Source organism: Maylandia zebra, linkage group LG13, assembly GCF_041146795.1.
Source record: "Maylandia zebra isolate NMK-2024a linkage group LG13, Mzebra_GT3a, whole genome shotgun sequence".
NCBI classification, from domain to species: domain Eukaryota; kingdom Metazoa; phylum Chordata; class Actinopteri; order Cichliformes; family Cichlidae; genus Maylandia; species Maylandia zebra.
Genome location: NC_135179.1, coordinates 7,227,523 through 7,249,683, shown reverse-complemented (window position 1 = coordinate 7,249,683; position 22,161 = coordinate 7,227,523).

The window sequence follows — 22,161 nt, the reverse complement described above, 5'->3', positions numbered from 1 at the left end:
CTTGACCTTATCATCTAACATCAGTGCCTGACTTTACTAAAGCTCTTGTAGCTAAATTGGTGCAAATCCCTTCAGCCAGGAGCAAAATCTTGAGGAAAGCCATCAGAGAAAAAGAAGGGCTGGTATAACAACGTGTTAATGGCCAGGGTGCCAGAATGCAATGTTCCTCATTCACATATGGGTGTCACATTTGAGTTTTTCTCACAACACGCATCAAATTTCTTAAAATGGATTTAAAATGTAAACATTTACTAATGCAACAAATATGTTGCCTAGAAACAATGCTGAAGTAGAAACCCACAATCTATGAGAATCTATAAAGAATGTAACTGTGACCAAATTACAGAGGTGGCAAAAGTACAGACATTATTTAGTTTAGTAGTACAGATACTTACAATTTAAAAAAAAGTAAAAGTTGAAGTACGGAATAAACTTTTTCAGAGATACAGCCTCTGATATATTTACTCAAAATTAGAGGACATTTATACCGGCTCCTTTTCTCCAACAATAACTGAACATTGTATTATATTACTATAATAATACAATATTTTTAGTACATGGGAATACAAATGTTATTCTAATCTAAATTTTAATTCTAATGAACGCAATCAACTCTAATCTGTTATGTAGGACTCAAGCAGTGAAAATCAGTTTGAAAAAAAGCTCTATTTTCTGTTGTTTATGTTGTAGAGGGTGACAAATTTAAGCAAAAAAAATGAGTCTGCTCATCTGATCATTTCATTTCATTGTCTTTGCGACACTTGATGTGACGCTGACTGCGAACACCACGTTTTACCATACATGTAAATGCATCACACTACAGATTTAAATCAAATCAAATCAAATCACTTTTTTTACCTGTTAATCCGGCACTTAACTGCCAAGTGTTTTGAGTAATACAACGTTAGCATACCTCAGGTTGTTTTTCAGAATGTTTCACAATATGAAAATACACAACTTATCAGAGCAGACAAAATATGTTACTTAAAAAAATCATTATATGTAATTGTTACATTTCCGCCCTGCGACAGACTGGCGACCTGTCCAGGGTGTACCCCGCCTCTCGCCCTATGACAGCTGGGATAGGCTCCAGCGCCCCCCGCGACCCTGAAAAGGATAAGCGGAAGCGAATGGATGGATGGATGGATGTTACATTTCCAGCTTATCATGTGCGACTCGGCAATCCTTAGCTTTAAATGTAACTTCTCTTCGTTCTCACTTGTTGCCTGTCTTTTTTACATCTTTCTGCCCATGTGAGTGACATTATCTCACACTCTTTTGTCTCCCTGGGAAATACAGTAGCTGTACCTGTAGTTAGCAGACACACTCTGAGACAAAATGCACAGAAAGTTTGTTTAGTGATATTTGTTGAGCTGATAGAAATGTTGCATTTGAGATTACCTGCCACAACATGTTACTTCCTCCATCCTCGCTTCTTCCAAAGTGCTACCTAAACATTAAAGTACTGTGACCACAACTTAAGGACATGTTCACTCATTGTGGCCCATTAACACTATAATATAATCAGTAACACTATAAATGATACATAAATGAGATGGGCTTGCCTCTTTCATTCCTTTGCATACAATAAGCCCCGATGAAGGACACACCTGTAAGATTATCTTTGATGTGTTACTGTTTCCTCCGTTTTGATATTTTGATGCAATGTGAAATAAAAACTCTGTTCAAATGTCTTAAATGTCTAAAATAGTAACTTTATTTTTTAAATGTATGGAATAGAAATGAATAGATATTTATTTAAAAATAGGGAGCAAAAGTGAAATGTTGTCAGAAAAATAAATACTCAGGTAAAGTACAAGTACCTGAAACAAAACATCTTTTGACTTCACACCTCTCCCAATTAGGGTTGTGAACTTTCACTTTGTGTACCAGAATGTTTTGTGCCAAGTGTTCATCATTTAGCCAAGACGGACATCCTTGGTTTATGTTTCATGTCAAGTAATAATTTTATATTTCTGTACAGGAGCTATTATTTTACTCCAGGCAATGTGATTATAGGCAGGATATATGGGGTCACCCAAATGTCACTACCATTACCCAGCACTTGTAATTAGGCTCTTATAAAATGACTGTCAGTTCTTTTTGGATGGTGAAGAATGTTCATGAATGAATGAAAAGTAAGGATGAATTTATGTTGTCACTCCGCCCATTAATTTTTAGCCTGAATGTAGTGTGTAAGAACATGATTTATGTATGTAAATTTAATTAAAATGCGTTCGTTTTGTCATATGATTTAACAAACAAGTCTAACAGTGAGAGCCGTGAGCCCCGACACTATAAACACATAACATAATTGTAACTTTTGAACCGCTACAGCAGAAATGACATAATGTTTAAGCTGTGAGTCAACATGTGAAAAATGTATTAACTTTAGCTGGTTTAAAATATATATAATAGCATGTACATAAGCACACAAAAATAAGGAAAAAAAGAACACATACTTCTCTGAGAACAAGTTCAAAAGCTTTCTCTGTGTATTTCAAGCAGTGACATTTGGAGCATAACACAAACACTCATTTGAATATCTCTGAGCTCTGGAAATAGAGTTCTTCCTTTTTCAACCAGATCACATTTGTTTGAAGTTTATCTCACACAGCAATATTTGACATCTCCGTTTGCAGGAAGAGGAAGATTAAAAAATACAACTCACTATGCCATCAAATACATGTCTCGTTATAGTGGACTGAGGTTGCACTCTGCCTCGTGATATAATTTTAGTCACATTATCTTTATTTTTGTTGCCAGGTGCTGGCAAGTTCAAAGTTACAGCAACATATAGCACTCTTAGCTTAGTAGAAATATGTTTTAAAGAACCTGATGAGTTATCTTTAGTCCGCTAACAACTGTGAAAACGCCATTCCAGAATTCTCAAATTAACCTGACACAAGTAATAAAAATAACATTCAAGTAACTATTTACTGGAATGAAAACTGCTTTACTGGTTCCTGCAGTCTTTATATTTGTGTTCGTTTATTTGGATTTAAGGTCACTATTATAATTGTTGGTGCTCTTCCTTTGGTGGACATGAATATTTTATAGAAAATAGATTAGTACACATAACATTCATGCTCATAAGAAGTCCATAACACAATCACTATTATGTTAAAACTTCAGAACACTCTAATACATAAAAAAGTTTATCTTTTGTGAAAGAGGTTTTGTTCCACTCAGTATCAGATGGATCAAAACCATTAATTATTATCATTCAGTAATTTGTGAATGAATGTGTATAATGCTGCTAAATTGACAAACCTCTAAGAAAATTAGTGTTTTTGCAAACCAAACACAAAAATACTCCAGCATTTTGGGGCCTAAATCAAAATCAGCCTCATGATGTGGATTTGGTTAGTTAGCGTTTTCAGTGGAAACACTCATATTCTTTTTAAGAGCAGGTCAACATCAGATCTTTATTAATGACGAGCATTCAGGAAGCCTAAAAGAAATACAAATAAAATACAGACAACAGCTGTACCTCAGCCTTATCTTTGGTGTAAACAAAGAAAACATCACCTAATTCCTTTCTCTGTTGTTTTAACACAGTCATTTAGGAAAACATTACTCTGTCTTTTTAGGCCAGTTCAGTTTCATCTTCAGTTTATTGTCTCTTTATCATGAAAACGAGGGTCCTTCATGAAAATGCAAAAGAAAAGAAAAACATTTCTATTCATCCAGTTACGTGGTAAGTATCTAGAGCACATATTTGGTGTGCAAAGGTCGTGTTAATGAACAACAGAGAGCTGAGGTGACAGACCCACATGACTGTCAAACACAGTCTGTTAGGAAGTGAGGAAGCTGAGATTATAGTTTTGGGGCTATCCAGCTCTGACCGACCGATCCAGTTATATGTAACTGAAACATCAGGTATAAGATTCAAGATTCATCTGTAAAAACTGGGGAAAAAAATAGGTGCAATCAAAGTAAATAACAAAATACATAATTTCTCGCAACAAACAAAAAAACAACAACATTATTACTGCTGACTAACATACTATTGTTGAGTAATGAGATTTATTAATTACAGCTCTTGCATTTTTTGCTCAGCCGAAGAAAACACTTTCAGAGTAACTCTTTTCCTCTATAATCTTTGTGTGATGCATTTAAAACTGTGTTAATACCGCAAGTTCTTGTAATATTAGTTTTCTGATTTATTTGTATTCGTTCAACCTCTGTTTTTCCCAATAGAAAAACTGTGTTGCATATTTCACATTATTCTCCTTTATGATGTGAATACAATCAAGGCCTCAAGCCTGAAAGAAACACACAAATGGAACTCACTTTTCTCAGTGACTCTCTATTCTCTATATTTCCCCATCTTACTGTCTGAGTAATGTAAATGAAAGTTTCAAAGGAGTCTACAGTGCCTGTAGCTGACAGTAAACACACTAGCTGTCCTACAAAATTTTTTATTCTTTTATGACTCTTTATAATGTAAAATGAAAACAAGAAATCTCTGCATTGCTACACTCTGTGAGAGTTGCCCTTCTGTTGCATGCTCATTTTTGAGGCCACAGTTATATATAGACATCCATGTAGTATGTACATGCTGCTAAATTACAGCCCATTTACCAGAAATATACATGCTCTTAGTATTCTGAGAATATTACTCCTTGGCTTTGATAAATATAGATAACAAGGTAAAGAAAAAAACCATAATATTTGACCTCTGGGTGGATCTGGTGGCCATGCCGCTTTGCTACCCCAGTTTAGGTCCAGTGATTATTGACCACCTTTATCCTGTAAGTAATCATTTCTATCCTGATCAGAGAGCTGTCTTGCAGGAGGATAATGCCCCAATCCAGAGCATGAGGTTGCACTGAATGGCTTGATGAGTATGAAATGATGTGAATCATATGCTATGGACCTGGCAGTCAGTAGATTTCAACTGAATTGAATGCCAGTGGGAAACTGAGGAAAAACAGCAAAACAGTATTCTGAGGAGAAACGTCAAAGATTAGGGATTTTTTTGTCTAACAACATGGTACAACGCACCATGATGCTAAAAGCTGTAGCTTTGTCAATGCTTCTGGCCTCTCATAGATACACATCACAGATATTTTCTTACAAAAATACCATTTTCCTCTGGTGTTAGCACCATGGCACACTAATTTATAAATGGTCTTCACTCCCAGTTCATTACTTGAGAAAGATTCTAAAAGGCTGTTAAACACAGTTTAAACATTTAAAGTCACTGAATAATTTTTAATGCACAGACAAAATTATGAAAATGCTTTGTGTTTATCTTTGTGACACACCTGTTAGAAGAGCCATAACTGGCATTAACCTCCTGGGATGAAAAAAAAAAGGCACAGACATTTGTCTAGGTGTGGTCAGACCCTGCTTGTTTACAGCAATGTACGTTAAATAGACATTTTGCAAAATTCTGCTAAATGTATTGAGATTGTCTGAATGTATAGACAGCCCTTGATGACGTTGCACTGACATTTGTCCTTATGGTTTTGATGACCCACCAACCATTTCCAGAAGACATTCCTGCACTATGAAAAAGGACTAGTTCCATAATGACATTATATGTAGCTACTACCTTGCACTGCAAAGAATTTAGTTTTTCACTTAAAAAAAAAAAAAAAAAAAGATGAGCATAGCAAAGGTAATTTTCTTACACAAATACAAACAGGATAACTGGGACATTTGACAGTGTAGCCAGTGGCAACCTTGCTTTCATTTTGTCTTTCAAAACAACAAAAACAAATTCTCTCTTTATATTTAGCTCTCCGCCTTCAAAAGCAGGCATCAACAGGCAGGAAGAAACAGAGACAAAGAGAGGCTGGGATGAAAGACAGGGACACTAAAAGTGCTGAGGCTTGGTTTTATTAGAAGAGGTTGAAAGCATCCCTCTTGGCAGTTAAAACATGATGAAATCACTTCAGCTGATATGATGAAATCTGCAGTGCTATTTGGAAAACAGAAAACAAACCTGCGTGCGTAACAAGGTGGTTAAGTGGAACTGAATCATATTAGCCCAGTTCCAAATGACGCTTTATATTGCAATCTACAATATAGAGTCAATACAAATTACATTTTCATATTACTCATCAAAAAAAAACCATTACCCTCCCTCATATATGTCTTTTATTGCAAAAAAAAATTAAAATTATAATTTAATCGGTTGGTCGAATTTCTGAGCATAAAATTCTGCTTGGAAAATAGGTGAATTTTGTTTGGCATCTTTCAGCCTGCAATAACGATAACTAGTTCACATTGTGTCTCCTGTCTCAGCACACACATGAAATAGGAAAAAAATTTCTCAGTGTTTATTTGATAAATATTCTGTTAAATCAAATTTTGTCTACTTTACATAACATGTAAACTGATTTTCTGTTTTATTCTTATATGTTAACAATATCAAGCTTCCTAAAAAATAAGAGCAAACAAACAAACAAACAAACAAACAAACACATCTTCGTTAATTAACAAGTCTGTAAAGTCAATATGACCATCTTTTGTTTACAGTCTTAAGGTAAAGTCTTAAACTTGGGTTCAATAAGTTTTTTCGATATTTAATAGCAAAATAACAAAATCTCATATATGTGTAATTACGTTATACGAGTTTAGGTCTAAATAAAAAAGAAGGAAGATGACTTCTAAGCTAACTCTCATCAATTATCCTGATGCACTAAATTCTCAGGGATCAGTTAACAAACTACTCAGTCCTTCTATAGGAATGAAAGTTAGCTAATTAATTTAGAAAGTATATTAATATAATGAATTAGTTAGCTAAGTATTGCTCCTGTTGGCATTTTCAAACTACAGGCATCAAAATGAATGCCTTTAAAGTTTTAATTAAATGAGTTAATGATCTGTAATGCAGCATTTGGGTGAGAGCTTGTGACTAAAACTCAATGTCTGCATTTGTGAATTGTCCATTCCAAGACTATAATCACAAAGTATAAAGTTAGTGTGTGTTTTAAATGAATTATTACTCTTTGAGGAAACTAAAATGCTGTTTACTTCAAACCCTGATAATTAGTTTAAACGGTAGCCAGGGCTGGACTGGGACAAAAAATCGCATTTTGACTAGAGACCGGCCCACCAAAAATGTGACGTCATTCAGGGATAAAACCGCAAAGGATTTTGGGAACTTGTGGCAAGAGGTACTAGCACGCAGGCTTTCAATTGAACTCAGTTACACAGCGATAAAAAGAAACACAAAAAATGGCAAGAAGCTGTTGTATTATTAACTGCAATAGCCGGTGTTGTGCCAAAAAGTGTCTGCCAAAAACTGATTGCTCGTATTTAAATTGCTATAAGTAACTTGTTGGGCTATAATATGTGAAACATGTCAAATGCATCCCTCATGGATGACATAAAGTCATCTCTCCATCTCCATCTCTCTCTCCTGCTCTTTTATTTCTCTCTCTGCTGCTCTTCTGTCTCCTCTGTCACAGACTTCTCCACTTTTGATGATAAATCAGCCTGGTGCAACATGTAAGGATTGGCACAATTTGTTAAGATTTTGAGGAGTTTGAGAAACTAACCTTAAGCATAAAATAAAATTTACTATCAGTAACTTCATAGCACCCGCCCAGCAGTATATAAACTCCGTCATGCTAGCTAGTACGCATTACCAGTTATTCTAAGCGCCTGTAAAAAGTCAGCACAACGAAAACAAACTACAACTAAACTTGGTTTATATCTGACACAGATAGACAGCAGGTCATAACTTCTTACCTGAAGTTCAGTTCCTCTGCCACTATGACCGGCGGCCGCCTCGGGTCTCTCCTCTTGCCTCCCCTTTCCCTTATCCACCTGCTGGCCTCCACCACTTGCTGATGTTGCTAAATCTGTGGAAGCTATGCCATAGCTACCACCAAACAATTCAGTTATTTTTACACATTTGGCAGCGTCTGCCTGAAGGGCTTGTTTCTTTTTGGCCCTAATTTTTTCTGCACCTCCTTTCCTTTTTTTGTTCTCCATTTTCTTTAGTTCATCTATAAGATTGCTCAACAAGGGGGAGGGTGCATCCGACCTCCTCGGCTGTAATTGGTCCAGCCCAGAGTCGATCATGACCAATTGGCCAATCCAACACCTTTCATTATTTATACCCTTCCAAAAAAAAAAAAAAAATCGATCGTCCCATAAAAACAAAAAATCGCCAGCGGCCCACCGGGCAAATGCCCGGTATGCCCGATGGCCAGTCCAGCTATGACGGTAGCCATTTGTCCCACCAGATATTTGTTTGTGTTATGTGATTGTGCTGATGGTTTATGTTCTCAGGTGACAGTGTGTGTGGCACGGATAGCTCTTGATAGACTTGGCCGCAGCAGAATTTGTGTAAGTGCATTTGCACTCATGAGCGTTCAGCCATGTGCTAACATGCCATATCCGAGATACAGCCCGCAGGCAGTGAGGACCTGGCTAGCATCAACTGTGTTCAACAATTCATTATACACGGGCCTTATTACGTCCAGTTCTAAGGCACGGTGCTCACAGTAACGCTGCCATTATCTGTTCTGCACACAGCCATACACTGACTGAGGCACAGGTGTGTCATCACGGGAGCTATCATAGTTTCAAATAGCTGAAGGAGAAAATGGCTCGAGAAGGAGGAGGACCAAAGAGGGGAGAAGGTAACATCGAAATTTGTTAATTAAGGATATCAGAAATGCAGCAGCCAATTTTCTGCTAATCTATAATACATATAACCAATAAGATTTGTTTTTTCTGTGACTCGACTGCTTAGGACGTGGGTAAAGTGAGGTAAAAAAAAAAACAAAAAAAGAAAACAAAACAGAGAGAGATGTTTGAGAGCACAGCCACACCGAGCTAGACAGACAGAAATGAAGGGAGCATTTATAATGTCATTTCTTTTGAATTGATAACTGGTAAAAGATATGATATTATTGGTTTATTTCTTTTCATTTTAATGCACATACATGTGCATGTGAAATAAAGCACTACCAGGCATGTTTTCCTCTGGGCTTTTAGTGCCAGTGAGCAACTTACAATTAATTTATGTCACACTTTAGATCTTAATCCTAACCTTTGTTTACTGTATGACATAATATATGGTAGACAGACATCTCACTGTATTGTACTTTCTTGTTGTATTGGTATCTGTAAATGTCAGTTGACAAACATCTGCTTAACCTACAGTTGTCTTTAGTTATTTTACCTGATTAGACCTCTTTTAGGACTGTGTGGGTGGTTGCAGACTGTAATTTATTGACAGCTCCCTAACTTTCCTGTTAGTTTTATGGCCCCTTTAAAAACCTTAACTCCCAGCAGAGCTCTACTCAACTCAAATCTACCTCAATAACTGAAAACACCTGTGTGGGTGTGCAGGGCTCTGAGAATTGTGTACAAGACATCTTATCCAGTGGTGTTGTGTTTTAAAATTAAAGTTATATCCTCTCAGGGCACAGTTCAAACATCCCCACCTCACTTGTAATGTACATGTTGACAGCAGCAGCCTGCAGCTTCTTGCATTGTCATACATTAGATGAGGAGTAAACAGCAACGACACATTTTATATAAAATATATGCATGGATACATATCCTGGTAACCCAGAAAGATGTTATTTTCATTGTTCATTCGTCCATGTGGGACAGTCTAAAGAATAGCAAGCTGTTTAAAGGCGCTAAGGGAAAATCTAGAAATGCCTTAAACATACGCCTTGAGTCCCTATGTACAAGATCTTCACACCTTGATAAATTTAATAGCTTTGTTAAGGCGGAAATGCAGCAAGTGTATGCCTTCACAGCAATGTTCTCTGAGGTTTGCTGAAGCACCTTCCCCCCTAATAAAAAAGACCTTTCAGCTTCTTGCATTGCCAAAATCAGCAACAGTCAGTGCTAGAATTTGATTATTATTAGTTTTTTATTTTTTAGGTTAATTGTGAAGCTCTTGTGGATGGGCACAGTATGTTGCTGAGCTACAATTCATTGTCATATTGACTTTCTCTGTCAGTAGCTGAATGACATCTGCTAGGGGCATCTGTTTCAAGGAGAAAGGGTCATTACTGTCACCAATACACACAGACACAACCACACACCAAAGTGTGTTAGGTAAGCAATAACGGCAGACTTTTGCCAATGATGCTCCAAGATAGGATCGACTGCGGGCAGTGAATGGCAATAGTTTTCTCTTCAGTTTGCTCTCTCTCCCCCGATATAAATAAAAGTGTAAATGGGTCATACATTATGAATAGTAATACAAACGAGGCCACATTTCCAATATCCTGATTATCCTTACTAATACAGATATAAATTTAAATAAATTTACAATTTCATTAAATAAACTTATTTCTTTCTCTCTTTCTTTCCATTAAATAAATCCTCTTTCTTTCTTTCTATCTTTCTTTCTTTGTCCATCCTCGGTCTCTTGCTCTAAACATTGTAAATTGGTCATGCATAATGGATGATAGATACAGATGGAAGCTGAGCTCTTTCCAAAGATACTGGAGGAGAGGTGGGATGGAGAGGAGGGAAAAAAAACACAACCTGTGTACACACCCCTGTCCCATCGTTCCATTCGTGTATCTCTGAAATGCCACTATTTTTATTTTTTTGATCGACAGTCACCTTGACAGGACTGACCATTATTTTTGACACTCTTCACTGTCACCCAGATTTCAAATTGTGAGAAATCATAACATTGTATTTCAGAAAGAGACAGAGGTGACTGCTGATGTCTTTAGCAATTAATCTGTAGACAGGTTTTTGGGCTATAAATGTAATTCAAAAAGTAAATGACCTCACACAAAGAGAGGGCGATTTAAAAATTTGCTTCTTTTCTGGGGTATTGATTTATTTGAGCTCTTTAAAAAAAAAAAATAAAGACACATTAGCAAGAAAGTGACAACTGCTGATGCAATTATTGAGAAATGGAAGAAATATAGTGTGCAGATGATCATGAGAAAGATAGGTGATCAACCCAAAGCTTCATGGGAAGAGCTTCCTAATAATCTAAAGGCAGTAGGGCTCACAGTCACCAGGAACACTGTTGATAGCACATTAGGCCATGATGGATTGAAATCTTGCAGCAGCCACAAGATCCCACTGCTTGAGAAGGCATATGTTGAGTTTGTAAGGCTTAGGAAGCAGCTCAACCCACTTCGTTGAGAAGAAGTGAAATAGTCATAGTCAAGCATGGTGGTGGAAACATTATGCTTTTGGGTTGTTTGTATGCTAATGTACAGGAGGACTTTACAGTAAATGTCTCGGTCTTCACAGTATTTAGCCAGAAAACTGAAGACGAGTCTTGGATGGGTCATCCAAGATGACAATGACCCAAAATTACTGTCAAAACAACAAAGGACTGGCTAAAGAAGAAACTTATTAAGGTTATGGAGTGGAATAGCCAGTCTTCAGACATCAATCCTATGAAAGATCTGCAGAGGGAGTTGAAACTCTGAGTTGCCAAGAAGCAGCCAAGAAACCTAAAGGATTTAGAGAGTTTCTATAATGATCCCTCCCGAAATAAAATGTTGGCCAACGAAAAGAAACATCTTTCTGCTGTGCTTGCCAGCACGGGTTTCTGAACCAAATACTAAATCATGCTTTGCTTGGGGATCAAATACTTATTTCACTCAGTGATGTGCAAATTAATGTATAATTTCTATGTTATTTTATTTCTAGATTTTTAATTGATATTTTATATGATATATAAAAGGTAACTGAGACTGATCATTTCTGAAATGTGTCTGAACTTAGAACTTCAGCAGGGGACCTAATAATTAGTTTCCCCACTGTAGGTACGATCGATTAAAAAAAGAAAAAGAAAACAAGAAAACAACAACAAAAACAATGTTACTTGAGATGATAGTTGTACTTTTTGTCAGATATGTTGAAAGATATGAAACAACAACACCATGCTTATCTACACTGATATATTTGAACAGAGAAACAAGAACAAAATAGCTTTCAATCATTTAGTCAACAAAATTATCAATAGATAGTCTCATGTGGCCTCATAAGATAGTGTTGCCCCCTTTAGCAAGCCTCTCATTATTTCTTCCAGTGCTCTTTCATGTGTTGCAAAATTAGTCAATGACTGCAAGCTTCCTAGTCCCTGAGGCAGTAATGCAATCACAAACAATCGTTGTATAAAAGGTAGAATTTAGAAAGTGAAAGTAAATAACACAATCAGCTTAAATTTAAATTGATGACTGCTGCCCCAGATTCACTCTAGTGGATTTCAGACTTTTTCTGACATGCCCTGCCTCAGAAACATTTTTTAACATAAAAATTAAAATAAAAGGTTTGTGCTGAATTCTAATTTTATCAGTACAATGACATCAGGAAAAAAGGGGGGGAAACACTTTTATTCACCTTAGTTTCGTTTTCTATTTTTCATCTGCTTGTCACTGCTTGACAATAACTGTCCAACCCAATGGTGGCCATAAATATCACAGCCTGCTCTACACCAGTCCAGCACAGTGCTTCACATAATTTGTACCACAATACTACAGACTAATCTGTTAATCCATTACTAAACTGCCTGGCATTTTCATATCATTTGAATAACACAAAAAAAATTCTAATTCAATTTGTTTTTTTAAATAATTTTTCATTTAGAAATAAGATAACTTTAGCAATATGTGACATACATTCCTAAAATTTAAAATGTTAAGAAAAACAATTGAATCTTCCTCTCTGTCATCTCTTTCTTAAATCTTTTAAGATCTCTGAGAGTGAAATTGAAGAGGAGCGATAGAAGGCAGTAGAATAAATCAGCGAACTATCCAAGGTGTAATCTTAGTAGCAGGGGGGGCAATATGAGAAGAGTCCCACCAAGGCTACATATGTCTGCATAACTGTCCTTTGTCGTGCACTTAAACAGTCAGTAATAAAATAAATCAAATAAGAATGAACAGTACATACAGTCCAGATTTGAAAGACAATAATGAGAAAACATCTGAGATGAGGATCAGTTATTGAGTATTAAAATCCTTTGTGTGTGTGTGTGTGTGTGTGTAAGTACACAATTTATTTAACAGGTGAAACCTACTCAAAGGTGCTCTAATGTGCCAGTTCAACACTTTATGCAACGGTTTAGTAATATCTGTCCCCAAGGATGCGTGTTAGCACTCTAAAAAGGTTACTATGATACTACAGGAGATTATATAATAAAGTTATTACATAAATAAATGCTTTTATTTCACAGCTATTTAGATTTAGGAAATATTAATTAAATTCAGGCAAGGATTTACTTTTTTATTTATTCATTCATTCCAAATACATATTTATTGTTTAATTAATTTTGTTAATTTTATTAATTTTCTTTCACTTAATAATTCCTACATGTATCTTGTTCTTGACAATTCTCTTGAAACATGTGGACAGTCAACCTCTTCCACAGATAAACAAATATTGTTTGTCTGTCTGTGTGACTGGCTGACTCTTGAGTGATGGGAAGCAGCCTAAGGTTCTCCACATATTTTGAAAACTCAGAAATGAATGACATTGTGTCATGTAGGACAGCAGGCAGAGCATCTGTGCTGCCCGATGCCACTCACACTGTGACATACTGATGCATGCCATGCCTAAAGACTAAGCAAAAGCGGTGAGATAGATTGTGTCTATGTCAAAAAGACAGAGAGAATATTCCTTTCTTGTATTGCCTCATGCATTTCCTTGTGTGTATTATCTGCATTTGGAAATGTGTTGTGTGGGGAAGATACTGTGGGTGCGTCAGTATGTGTGCACATATGAGTGGATGTTTTCACATGTGTGTTTGGTGTCATTTGCATGCAGGTCATGATGACCCTCTCCTCTCATCTGAGATTCTCATTAATTCAAAACCTCCAAGTGCACTCACACATGCACACATACACACACAGACGGGTACGGCAGGGTCTACACAGGCCATCATATTCTAATCACTGCACCCTGCCCCTTCAATCTCTTTTTCTCCTCATCTTTCTTTTTCACCCTGCCACTCTCCATCTCCTCTCCTCCCATTTATCCCCTCCACCCTTCCTACCTCTCCATATGCCTCCCCTCACTTTCTTTTCCCTGTCTTCTTCTCTCTCTCCTCTTTTTCCCACCCTCGGGGTCTTTCCATTTCCCTCTCTCCTGTCTGTGTCTCTTATGTCTAATTGGGGTAAACACTCAGAGCAGTTAGTAGGGACACCTTGCCATGTTGAGACCTCGTAGTGACACCCAGCCATTATGTCCCCATTATTGTGACACCCCCGCATGCCCTGTGGATGATGAAACACAGTTGACCTTGTTATGATGACCTTCTGTGTAATACTGGACTGTAATGATATCCACTCATTACAGTGTTTAAGTGTAAGTCATGAAAAACAGCTCTCTTCTAAACTACTTGCAAATCAGTCATTTTTTTGTCAAATGATTTGATTTAAGAACGTGAAAAAAAAAGCGTGAAAAAAAGCATTTCTCATTTTTTCATAAAAAACAACAACAAAACATGTTTAACAATCGATAAAAGTAGGGATGGGAGTTGATAAAAATTTAGCGATTTAGTCGTTAGTCAAAATAATGTTTTACAGATATTACACAGAACACCTTTCCTAAAAGTAATGAAGTACATAACTTAATTACTCCCAGGACAAAGTAATTCATTATGCTACTTGTTACTTTACATTTGTGTTTCTGTAAAACGTCTTGAAGCTTCACATATGCCATTTAATACACAGTTACCAAAACTATAAATTTTATTCTGCAGTAGGGTTGCCAAGTTGTGCCGGAAGCACAATGCACAGCTAGCTAGGCATAGTGTAAATATGCACTCTATGTTCATATTCTTATAATAAAAATGCAGTAAAATGTTGATATTTAGTCGTATAAAACATGAAAGAAAAATACAGTAAATAATAACAGAAATCACATGAGCATTTTCTTTGAAATATAAGCAAAAAAGGACAAAATATTCAAATAAAATACTCTAAATACTGGATCAGTTATCCAGTTTATTATGTTACGCAGACCAAACGGCACCTTCTTTTTATGAATCACATATTACTCCTCACACTTAGTGCAAGTGACGGGCTGTGAATGACAGTTGTGACTGGACACAAACACTCATCTGATATAACCGCGGTCAAATCAGACTTGGTATTTGTAGGAGTGCCATCTATTGGTCAGAAAGTGACATTGCAGGTAACGGTCAATATACGGGACATCAAAGATAGAATAAGGAACGAATTTTGCTCATTATACATCTCGGCTAAACAGTTGGCAACTCTAGGCTACAGGCCCACACACAACACAAATCCCCTTCCTAATGAGGGCGCACCTATCTTTCTCTTAGTATTTAGGTATGAACACACATCCAGCTGCACAAAGCAATTATAAAAACCAGCCCAAATAGACTTCTACTTTAGAAACATGAACAACTAGAAACAGAGGCTATAGCCTGACCGCTCGTCCTTTTGTTACCTGTTGATGTTCAGGGTGTGGCTGCTGGGCTTTAACATGACTCTGGATTCTTGGTTAGCTTAGCGTTACTTTAGCTGCTCATGCAGGTGCTTGGAAAAAGACGAAGTTTTGTAAGCAGCATTTGTAAGCAGCATAATGCAGTTGTTTTTGTCCAGGATGTCAAACCTGGTTCAGTGGTCAGCTTCAGTGTCTTAATCTGTCATTTTTTCCACCATATGAAACCATATTATGTACATATTGTTTCAAACAGTTGTGAGATTACACATTGGCCCTTTAGACATCCTGGATTCATAAGCCCATCATGAGCTCCTGTGGAAACTCTCAGCCTGTTAAATGAAGCAGAATTATACCGGCTTAACCACAAACTAACCCTTTTCAGGTCTATTGTCATTACATCTGTCTCCTCTTATCTTTTTGTCTTTCTTTAATTTCCTCTCCTCCTCACCCTTTCTGTCTCTCTTTTCCTGTAATGACAAATTTATAAACCTGTCATCTTTGCCTCTCTCCGGTCTTCTCCTCACTACCTTGTCTTCTATCCTCTCCACATCATCGTGCTCCTCCACTCTCTCCTCCTCTCTATTCTTCTGTGCTCATAATGTCTTTGATAAAGCCTGTCAGATTAATTAATGTGATTAACTGTGCGTGTCCTCACTGATAACAGACCTTCAAATTCAACTAAAGGACATTAGTGTGGCTGACTAGAAGGTTGGATGTGTGATTGACTGACTGTAAAAGGGGTTCCAATGAATAACTGGATTACTACCTGACTTTTTTAAGGGGCTCGTGTGTACTTTGATCTGATTTTTACATGTAATTAGTCATTACAAAGACATAAATGCAGAGACTCAGCCTATAAAGTGTACAAATAACATCTCTGTGTAACACAGCTGTTATGAGGAATCCACCACAAGATTGCAGAAACGTTTAACTGTGTAGGTAAACCCTTATTCTCACACCTGTGAGCTGCGTCTGCAGCTTTCACACTTTACAGTACCGTCTCCCTCAGCATCCGCCTCCACTGCTCTCTTTCCTTTCTGTTCCACGCCCCCGGTCCCAGTGTCCTACTGAGGTAAAATAGGGGAGCCAGACTAACCTGGCACTGCCCTGAACAGTCTGCTTCTCCCCTTCCCTGCAGCTGAGCCATAAACCGCATCCACCAAAACATTATGATTTATACATTCAGTAAAAATTAAAACAGTTATTATGTATGAATTCTGGGACTTACACTATATCGAAAGAGACACATAACTGGTATTATGAAAGCAGACTTTCCACATGCATAAAAGGGAAACGGGCTGACTGTGAACACCGGTGGCATTTTTGCTAAGAGCGCTTTGATTCCACAACCAAAAATTTAAATAGACACAGGATGGTTTTGAAAATGTTTAATACTACTAACAGGCTGCATTGGCTCACATCTCCTTAACACGAGAGCAGGATTCAAACTCCGCGGAACCACCAGGAGGGGTCATTTTCTTCGTTACAGAAGAAGAACTTTATGAAAAGTAAAAAAATGAATTTTGGATAATGTGTTGCAATAGTTGTGCTAAAATATAGATGGTATAAAAACAGAGAGCTCGATGTGAAAAAGACTGAACAGCTGATTGCCTGCAATTTAAAATTGACCTTAAAGTTGGCTACAAAAATATGTAAAAAAAAAAAAAAACAAACCCACATCTGTGAGACCCGTGTTCAGTTTTTTTCAAAAGAAAAATTAAACAATTAATTATTTTTTCACGTGTAAATGTGTTGTGTCTTTCCACTCACTCCACTTGATTATAACTGATTTATTTATAACATTTTATATAAAAGAAAAACGAGAAGCACATTAATTCATAAATCTGATCTAACAAAGGTAAAGGGAAAAAATTAACCATGTTTGCTGTTCATATGTCTTGTAATTGGGATGAAGTAAACATCTGTTGAGTAATTTAACATAAAATTGTTTGATAGTGTTAATTTGGAAAGCCAAAACTCTAGCGGGTCCACCAGACCCATGAACACTGGCTGAGTAACAAAAATACGAACACCACACAAGGGTTAAATCATGACTGTAAAAGTAGAGCAGTCAAAGTTTGTCATCTTGTCCACATCTGCCTCCGGTCACCAAACTAGTCTTTCATCCAGCATCCACATTGCTGCAATTCCTAACCTCTTAGGTTCACAAAGTGCATGTAAACAGTTGTGTTTTTTTACATTAATTTCTACTGGGTCAAAATTACATCCTCAACGGTTCTAGGTAAAAGTGGTGATACAATTTCTTCTTTTGATCGCATGCACCAAAAATCCAGTATTTGCTGAATAAGCCTATTTTAAGAAAAGTCATGAAATATGAGATGATGGTGTTTTCATTTTACAAAGTTAATCTGTAATGCTTCTAGTGTTAAAAGTGTTAAAAATGGTGGCTTTCCAGCAGGATATCACAAACCATGGTGGATTTTGTTTTACTTGATCATGTGCTACCATTCTGGTAGTCAAGCAAGAATAACTGTCATTCCCCCACTGCAGGTGGTTTCTCCACATATCTAGTAGCAAGTTGCAAGATTTAATCAGACTTTATTGCAAAAAAAGACCACCTATGAATCATCTTTGTTCTTTGGGTTCATCCAGTGCTTCAATTTGTACAATCACCCTGAACTGCCCTAGGCTATATAACACCTCCTGCTGGTAGATTTAAATGGTTTTACGCTAATTCTGGCTAAGGTATAACAAGTGTTACTCCCAAATTTTGCAGATTTAGTAATAGGCCCCAAAGCTACTTGGTGGTTTGTGAAAAGGGGCTAAATAACTCTGAGCCCACTCTGAGGCTAGTGCACAGATGGCTAAAGGACTTATAAATATGAGCACTGTAGGATTCCAGCGTTTCAAGTGTTGAGCTCACTTGTTCATTGTATACACATGACAGGTGAGTGTGTGGGCAGCAAGCAGAGAAGATGCCTGAATTTGTAACAGACTGACAGGCAGACAGATCAGTCGAATGATTGGCAGGTAAACTAGGTTTACAGTGGAAATAAATTATTTTCAGTGGGCACTCTATAGGTAGTCAAGTACAAGGGGAACTGCCTGGTTGCCTGTTTAAGTAGTAAAAAAAGGTTTGATAGAAGACTGAAGGTACCAGAAACAAACAAGCAAAATAAACAAAATAAATAAATAAAGAACTTGAATTATTATATGACTCAAAGATTCAAAAATTTCTGTTGTTAAAATCCCATATTTGAGCCATGGGGTGCCTTGGGCAGATATTTATTTAGTCATTCATTCACAAATACACAAGCTGGTATGGACCCCACTGAGGAAAGAAATTGGAGAAGGAAATCAGGAAAGAGCACATTTTAAAAAATGTGCATTTTTAAAATGCACTTTCAAAATATGTTCGAAAATTTTGAATGCAAAACACAGAGGGTTGGTAATTTGGGATTTAAAGATTGGCAGTGAGATGGAGATCAAGCAGCAGCTAAAGCAACACATAAGTACAAATCAATAATTTGTATAGAAGGAAAAATAACAAAAGTCTTATAACTACAGGTGGGTCTCTTCTGATTACCACAAATTTATATATATATATTTTTTAATTTATTTTGCATTCAAAGCTTACTGTATTGTGCCTCAAGTGTTCATATTGGGAAATAGCACAATATCGTTTGATTTACATAAATGGCTCTAAAAATGCAGGCTCTGGGGTATGCCACTTGGTAATTAACATGCCTTTGAAAACAGTCCTTGGTCATTTGCTGACAGTTGAAAACCAGCTTTTGGCCATTGCACACACATTTACAAAGAAGAATGTGTCTTTTTGTGTCCCTTTGTGGGTCTATGCCTGTGTCTGCATAAGAGTATGTCTGGCTGTCCTAAAAAACTGTTTTCATTTTAGGACATCTCATCTATGATGGTTGAAACTATGGATGACTGAGTGTTTTGGTGATGGCTTAAAACATTTTTCACTGCTGAACACTCATATATAACATGCGTGTGTGGGTGACAGTCTACAGAGATGTGCTGAATCTTAAACACTGCTACTCCTCCTCATAAAGGCAGCATTCACTCAGGAGCAGCAATTTCTGTTTATCTGGCATCTAAACTGTGACCCAGATTGAATTCTTCATTGTTTAAGATGTATTTTTACTTATTATAAATCAAATTTGATGCAAATATAATTTAGTTTTACATAACGTATCTGTGTTTTAATCTTTTAATATAAAAAAAAAACTTGTGCAAAAGATTGTGCAACAGCATACAATATAATATTGTTAGAGAGAATTTATGATGTTGATATTTAATTGATATCTATGGCACAAACTATTTTGGTTCAAGGTCCAATTGCTATGGGTTCATTAACTTTGTCAACCGATGCCCCAAAAACACATCTTAGCAGCACAGCTGTTTTATTACCTGCACCTAAACACAGAGTAGATAAAAGCTTCCATTCACTCAATTGTCCAAGAGCTCACCTGCCGTGAGTTTGACATTATTATTTTGAAATGTGCACCCGTCAGAAAAAACATTCCAGCATTGTTAATTTTTTTTTTTTTTAAGTAAAATTCAGAAGGAGATAATGGTACCAATGCGCTATTACATAGAGAAGAAAGTACACAAAAGTGGCTCATTCACTGTTGAAACATTGCAAACCCATCACTTAATGTAAAAAGTTACCTGGCTACCTAAAAAACAAAATGCATCTTCTATTGGGATTCACCCTCTCTTTCTGGCACCCAAATGCCCTGTTTCATCAAAATACATTATTTAAATACGTTCTTCCCCAAATGTTCCACTCTGAACAGGAAACTCATCGAATAAGGTTAGCCACAAAATACCTGCGTCCATGCCTTAAAGATGAACTGAAAAAAACTGAAACAGAAGAACCTTGTTACCAGTCACTCCTCACTAACAGATGATAGGCTGAACAAGATTTAATGTTGATTTATTGAATGTAGTTATATGGTTAGTGTGTTTTTTTCTTAGTCCCTTTCTTAGTCATCAGATTTCTTATTTAACCTCTACATTATTGAGTTACACATAATAAAAGCAATTATTTTGAACATGTAATTAAATGCAACTGTAAATGCATATCAATGTCTATGTACATGATACAAATATATTATAATATAATATAATTAAATGTATAATATAATATATTAAATCCACCCCTCTGAGAGCAATAATAATAATAAAAATAATACTTGATTCATATTGTATTGTATTATATAGCAATAAAAAATACAACCTTAGAAATATAAACACAGGAAACACTTTTTAGGCCAAAATTTAAATGGTAAATTGTGCTTTTATTAAACGTCTCCTGAGGCTCCCATCTCTCAGGCTTACCCACATCACTACGGATATCTCCCTTTGCAGTGCAGCGTGGAAAGGATGTTTGGAACATCTTATCCAGCCTCTGCAGGCATTTGCTGTGATAGATTTTTGTGCTATACAGTGCTGTAAAATATTATTTTCTTTTTTACATGGTCTCTGAGCAAACTGCAGTATAAACATTAAAGGTGAAATTGTAAATCCTACACATCCTCTCATAATCCATATAATATGTTGCGTATAATAACATTCTGCCCTTGAAATTAACATATCACACAGAAAAAGTGCAGCTTTAAGCATTTCAATAATTGTCACGTAAATTTTAACTGTTGTTTACACTAAAAAACACACAATAAATAAATACTACACAGTAACACTGACAGCATGGTTAAGCATTGCTTAGCAAATGCTATTTAAACAGTGACACAAGAACTTTGATCTGATGACTAACATGTCTAACACTAACTATTATGTTATGATGGTTTTGAAAACTGTTTTGAGAAATGCGCTTACTGTTTTCACATGTTAAAAATGATTATAGAAATGTATCAAACTGATACGTTTCTCAGAATTGCATTGCAGTGATGACTCAAATAATTTAAACCAATTTTCCAATTCCATACTTTTTCTTCTTCTGAATAGCGCATTTACCACATATTATACAGACTTTTATCACATCAGTTTCCTGCAACAGGTACCTATTTTCAGAAATAAGCCCTGGTAATGTTCTGCATGCTATTCAACACATGAAACTGCACAACCCAAATCTAAAATGAGAGAAATGTAACTCTAATTGACTATCTGTTTGCTACGTGTCTGCTGGTTGTGTATATATGAAAGTAAATTTATTTCCAAGTAAAACTTTTTAGAGCTGCTCATTTGCTAGCTTATCCTGGAGTTTGCTTTGTTTCTGCCTAAAAACCCAGAAATGTACACTATTTGACACTAGTGCTTAGTTCTTATATACTAAGAAAGACAGATCCTGGTGAGACTGCCATAATCAACAGCTGCTAGCTGTTATAAAGAAGCACTTGCCCCTTGAGAGACAGATATTTTTTTCTTCACATCGTGCCTGCATGGGGATTAAACCCAGTTTTATACATCACAAGTTTAAAGTCTAGTCATTTAAATTCTATGGGGCAATACATTTTAAACCTGGAGTTATTTCTTTGTCTAGGAAAAAAAAAAAACTTGGGTCATTAACAATATAGCTTACAGAAAATACACAGACGGATTGTTACAACAGAAATCATATAAGTAGTTATAGTTGGAAAAGCACAGAGAACTTGTTTCTGACGTTACATTTTTCTTTTGTTTAACTCAAACCCACTGCCAAAGGTAACTCTGAAATGCAAACCATCACGGTTCACACAGTTCAGCGCTGACAAGACTTTTCTTCAGTTGCGCAGCAGCACCCTAGACACCTGAGTTACTGTTTCTTTCTCCACTAGGAAGCTGCATACACCT